General features: G+C 47.9%; 1 protein-coding gene and 1 non-coding gene across 16 annotated transcripts in view; one reads left to right on the top strand and one right to left on the bottom strand.

Annotated features, from left to right (window-relative positions):
* PTK2 (protein tyrosine kinase 2) overlaps positions 1-6000 on the bottom strand; it is a 262791-nt gene that overhangs the window by 121941 nt on the left and 134850 nt on the right. The window lies entirely within an intron of this gene.
* On the top strand, positions 5761-5867 carry LOC112066411 (U6 spliceosomal RNA). The gene has a single exon (XR_002892635.1). It is a non-coding gene; the product is annotated as a U6 spliceosomal RNA (small nuclear RNA).

Raw genomic sequence — 6000 nt, 5'->3', positions numbered from 1 at the left:
GTGAGCCATGGCCGCTGAGCCTGCGCGTCCGGAGCCTGTGCTCCGCAACGGGAGAGGCCACAGCAGTGAGAGGCCCGCGTACCACAAAAAAAAAAAAAAAAATGAGGCTAAAGTACACAGAATCGCTGGCAGAATTCCATACCACCACCACCACCCCCCGCCCTCCACACATTCTGATTTAACTTCACCAAGAAGCCCATCTACGAGGCTTGGCGGTGGAGGACACTGGGAAACACCTCAGGCGCTGCGCTCACGGTTTTGGGGCAAGCCTCCCGAGACATCTGCATTCCGCACTCTCCAGGAAGCCTGGCAGGGCCACACAGGCTGTCCCATTTCACACGTGGCCACCTCCCTCCAGCCCGTGTCGGGTACTGGCTTACGATGAGCTCCCTGATGGGCAGCAGGCTAGCTCTCAGCTTTATGTGACATAAAACTCACTTGAGCCCAAAGTCTGCACAGCCTTGAGGTAAGGTGAACAAAACAGTAAACACTACTGATGTAGCACAAACAAAATACAACTACTAGCCCTTATAATGAGGCAATTCTTTACTATGTAAATAATTATCAAAGGGTAGATCCTAAATACAGGTAAACTCATTTGACTAAAACTGGCTTTCATGAAACTTTTAGGATACAGCCATCCCCCAATTCCCAAACCCCAGTATCAGGCTGTCAGATTTCCCACATGAGCTCAAAGGAACCTTCTTAACCCACACGCGCAGTTAACGAGATATTAGTATTAGGTGAGAACGCACTGTCCACAAGAGTAGCCCCATGAAGGATTCACACTTCAATTAGCTAAGATTCAGTTAACAATCTAGCTCCCAGATGCACCGGCTCCACTTCAGGTGCTCAGGAGCCACGGGGGCTAAGGGCGCCTGCGCTGGATGGGCGGACAGGACACTTCACGGCCTAGGGCGCTTACAGCAATGAAATCTCGGCCTCAGCTCCCCGGCCCCCGGGGCTCCTCAGAGAGGGCGGTGGGCCCGGCCACACAGCCCCACGGGGACAACCACAACCGCCCGGGACTCCCAGGGGGCCCACTCAGCAAGACCACCGCCGATCCCGCAGGAGGGAGTGGGGGGCAGACAGGAGCCTGGGCTGGGGCTGCCCGTGCACGGGAGCAGGATCCCCCAGTAACTCTTCCTCCGACTTTTCTCTAAGATGCAACTCCCTCTGATTTGAAGCTTCAGAGAAAGCAAGCCTGCTGTACTCCCCCGCTTCCCCACACTGGGCATCACTTTAGATATGGGGCGGGGCCGGGGGGGGTGGTCACTGCCCTGCGGTCTCTTCCTCGGGTGAGACACTGACCCGAGCTATGCAAGCGCGTGACAGGCACCATCAGACACACGCTGTCAGAGCCCGGAAAGTTACTCGTTGAGATTTGGGGTGTCTGGGGCTTAAACCTGTATCTGTGATCAATTTTAAAGCAGAATTTTCTTAGTTAACGTGTAATTTACCTCTGTCCTTCTAATGAAACGTTCAGACCACTGCTGGCTGATGAGGCCGTCTTGCTCTTTCCCTTTTGTTAAATAAACCTCAGAGCTCTGCCTTCCCCCCACGACTGTGCCATCCTCCTGCTCCCCTGACCACACTCGCCGTCGGATGGTCCAGGCAGCAGGCGCAGCTCCTCGCATCAGGGGGAAGAGGCACCGTCCAGCAGTCTGCACCCGGCACCAGCTCCCCGATGATCTTTCTAGAGCGCACTCGGGTGCCGCCTAGCTACTTCCAGCCTGGGGCCTTGTCCTGCGCACGTGTGTTCATGCCCAAAACCCATGACACAGCAGGCCTTGGAAGGCCTGAGCGTTGAACAGCTTTATTTACACATATTAAGCTTCTTATAAGTCAATTCTCAGGTCAAGTATAAACTTATCTCTCCTTCGGCACTACTGCTGAGAAGATTCAGACCTTGTCTGTTGGCTTTAACTAATTAATACTTTGTGGACGTAACTCTCATAAATTTAAAGCCCCAGCAAAAAAGGCAACCAAAAACGACTTTAAAATAAAACTATAATGCACGTTTTCATACAATATCCCTATCTTACCCTGGTGGCGCAGTGGTTGCGCGTCCGCCTGCCGATGCAGGGGAACCGGGTTCGCGCCCCGGTCCGGGAGGATCCCACATGCCGCGGAGCGGCTGGGCCCGTGGGCCATGGCCGCTGAGCCTGCGCGTCCGGAGCCTGTGCTCCGCAACGGGAGAGGCCACAGCAGTGGGAGGCCCGCGTACCGCAAAAAAAAAAAAAAAAAAAAAAAGAATATCACTGAGGTCCTTTAACCTCTAAAATGATACCCTAAGCCTCTTAAAACTGATAAAACTTAAAATTCTCTAACTTCAATGGAAATTGCTGTTTGCTTCTTCATGATCCTCTCCTTCAACCTGAGTAATGAGAAGTCATGTTTTGGCCAGGTACACCAGGTGATGCTGCCTTCCTCTCCTGGAGCCAGGTGTGGCCATGTGACACTGTTTCAGCCAATGTCCCTCACAGGGAAAGCACTACCTGCACATATGTGTCCTTAAAGGGGGCTGGGAGAGAGAGAAAAGGTCCACCTCTTCCTCCTTGTGACAGGTAAGGTCAACCAGCCATCTGAGGCTACCAAGTGGCAGCTATGGATGAAGGTGGCAAGGTTCAAGGGGCCCAGTGCCCTGGAGGTGAGGGGCACTGACTGCCCAGCACGTGTTTTATGTGAAAGAGAAAGTACCTTCTATCTTGGTTAAGCCACTGTCAATCAACTCAGGCCAAATCTGTGAGCATCCCCTTCACTGATAAACTATTACAGGCGGCTAAAAAAAGCACTAGATTATTATTGACAAGAAAGACAATTTTTAAAAATGAATGAAAACAATGCACAATTAGAATTAACCTCAGCTAATTTTATATCACAAATTTATTCACTGAGGAAGTACCGACAGAATACCTAATAAACATCAGACACTTTGCTAAGTGCTGGAAATACCAGGAGGTCCCTACATCAATACAGCTTACTCTAGTAGAGAAGAGACACAGTTACACAAACAACTACAGCAAAATACATTAAATGCAAAGATGATTAAAAATGAATTTCTAAAAAAAGCAAACCACTTAATAAGGAAATGAGCAGAACTGAAAAGTTACGTGATTCATTTAAAATAATTTCACAGTCTAATTCTGCACGTTGAAGAAGAATCACTGGGACATAAGAGTCTTCCTTCTACAATATCACATTAGGAACCATAATTTTAACACTGTATTATTAGCTTATTTTGGTTTCATCTGTCATTGTCAGCAATGCAGGTTTTAAGCTTGATAACAAAACATTTTTCTTAACACATCTCATCTGACTCCCGTCTCTGATTTACAAGAGGCGAAAATAAAAGAGCCACCCGAGTCCACTCCAGAGTGCGCCCTGCAGGGTAAGACCCCGGGGAGGCCACATTCTGGGCCTGCGGCTGGAGAGCCAGTACTTCCCCTCTGCCTACAGAAAAGGCACCTTGGTCCTACCAGGGTTGGAAAGACAGAGAAAAAAAGAGACTAATTAACTCTTTAGTTGGTTTAAAGAAAAAGTGCAAACGTTTTTAGATAGTGCTTTTCCCACTCTCCGAAGTTGGGCTGGATTATTTATTGCATAATTGAAAACAGTTATTTTGAAATGTGGTAAAGCTGAAGGAGTTTTCTTCGGTACATTATAAATTACAGAAACTGTCCATACATTTTCTGGCAAAACTAAGCAACTATATGGACTATTTCACAGTTTTTCTCCTTACTGGCAAGAAAAACCAGAACCCTAAAATAAACTAACAAGAAACATTCTGCATTCATGTATAATTATTTTCCATACTGAGAAACTATTTACACTTCTACGTGGCTCTAGGCTACTAGCAAAAACCAGTAGGAAAGGGCAATGCTGACCCCCCGGAGGCCCTGGCTGCCGGTCCCCAGGCAGGACAGCCTCAGCGTGCTTGGAGAACCACCTCCCAGCCATACCTCGTCCACAGCCCTGGGTGGGCCTTTTCAACAGCTGCGGTGGAAGACAGAACCCAGGGAACAGTACTGAGAAAATATCACGATTAAACTCGAATTGCGAAGGAGTAAAGACTCTTCACCTTCCAAGAACAAGGTGAAATAAAGAAAACTACAAGATGACAAGAGCAGGATTTTACCACCAAAGAAACATATAAAAGAATTTCTAAACAATATACTTTAAGCAAAAGGGAACTGCTATCAGAAGACAGGCTGAGCTACAACAATGAATGTTTAACCAACACAGTAATAAACAAGTAGGTCTGCAGGACCCCACCCTATACACCCGAAGTGCTGGAGGCGAAGAGGGCTGACCCCATGCCGCCCGCGGGTGGGGATGCTGGACCTGGACTGCGCTGGGACCTGAGGGGGGGTGAGCTGTGCCATTCACTCCCCGGCTCTTGTCAGATGGCCACTCCGGAGGCCCACTCAGCAGTCTTGGGCCACCAGGCTTTGATTCAAGCCACTTGGGAGCTTCAGGAAGTCAGAGGAACAGCAGATTGAGACAGCCCAGCAACCCTAGAGTCACTGTCAGATACAGAGCACAAAACAGCTGGCATGAAAAGCCTGAAGAAATAAATGGCACAATCACATACGTGAGCAACAGAGATTATCAGGAATGGAGAGTGTATTACACATCACAGGAAACTGAATTTCTGAAAGTGAAAAATATAAGTGGTGAAGTGAAAAACCGAATGGACAGGGTATGTCAAGAAGACACTACTTAAAAGGGAATTAAGGATTTAGAAGACAAATCTAAAGAAATCACACACACACTGCCACAAGAAATAGAGATAAAAAATGGTGAAACTAGAAAAGACCAAAAACAGGAGATTCTTCAACTTTTTGTAAGTTTATAGCTTCTTTCTAATAAATGACAAGAGAAAAATGATCTTACACTAGTCCACAGAGAAAGTCTCAACAAAAGCCAAAGAAGCTCTTATCACAGAGACCATACTCTCTGATCATAATGCAATTAAGCTAGAAGTTAATTTTAAAAAGAAAACGGGGCTTCCCTGGTGGTGCAATGGTAAAGAATCCGCCTGTCAACGCAGGGGACTCGGGTTCGAGCCGTGGTCCAGGAAAATCCCACATGCCGTGGAACAACTAAGCCCGTGAGCCACAACTACTGAGCCTGCGCTCTAGAGCCCACGAGCCACAACTACTGAAGCCTGCACACCTAGAGCCCGTGCTCCGCAACAAGAGAAGCCACCACAATGAGAAGCCCGCGCACCGCAACGAAGAGTAGGCCCCGCGCGCCACAACTAGAGAAAGCCTGCGCGCAGCAACAAAGAGGCAACTCAGCAATCAATCAATCAATCCGATCCATCAATCAATAAAATAAAATTTATTTTTTTAAAAAGTCAAAATATATCCACACATTTGGAAATGTAAAAATAGAAATAAATCCACAAAACTTTTAGAACAAACATTAGGTCTTGAAACGCAAAACCAGAATGAAAATAACGGACAGATTTTACCACGTTAAAAAAGAAAAACTTCTGTATGATGAAAAGCTATATAATCATAGTTAAAAGACAAACTGGGGACTTCTCTGGAATCCGCCTGCCAACGCAAGGGTCACGGGTTCGATCCCTGGTCCGGGAAGATCCCACATGCCGCGAAGCAACTAAGCCCGTGCACCGCAACTACTGAGCCTGCGCTCTACAGCCCGCGAGCCACAACTACTGAGCCCGCATGCTGCAACTACTAAAGCCCAGGGACCTAGAGCCTGCGCTCCGCAACAAGAGAAGCCACTGCAGTGCTCGCTTCGGCAGCACATATACTAAAATTGGAAAGATACCAAGAAGATTAGCGTGGCCCCTGTGCCAGGATGACACGCAAATTCGTGAAGCATTCCGTATTTTTAAGCAGCCGCATAGCACAGGGAGATCAGCTCAGTGCTCTGTGACCACCTAGAGGGGTGGGATAGGGAGGGTGGGAGGGAGATGCAAGAGGGAGGAGATATGGGGAAATATGTATATGTACAGCTGATTCACTT

Source organism: Physeter macrocephalus, chromosome 15 (genome assembly GCF_002837175.3).
Source record: "Physeter macrocephalus isolate SW-GA chromosome 15, ASM283717v5, whole genome shotgun sequence".
NCBI classification, from domain to species: Eukaryota; Metazoa; Chordata; class Mammalia; order Artiodactyla; family Physeteridae; genus Physeter; species Physeter macrocephalus.
The sequence above is the reverse complement of the archived record's forward strand: the minus strand, read 5'-3'. Positions and strand labels throughout refer to the sequence as shown.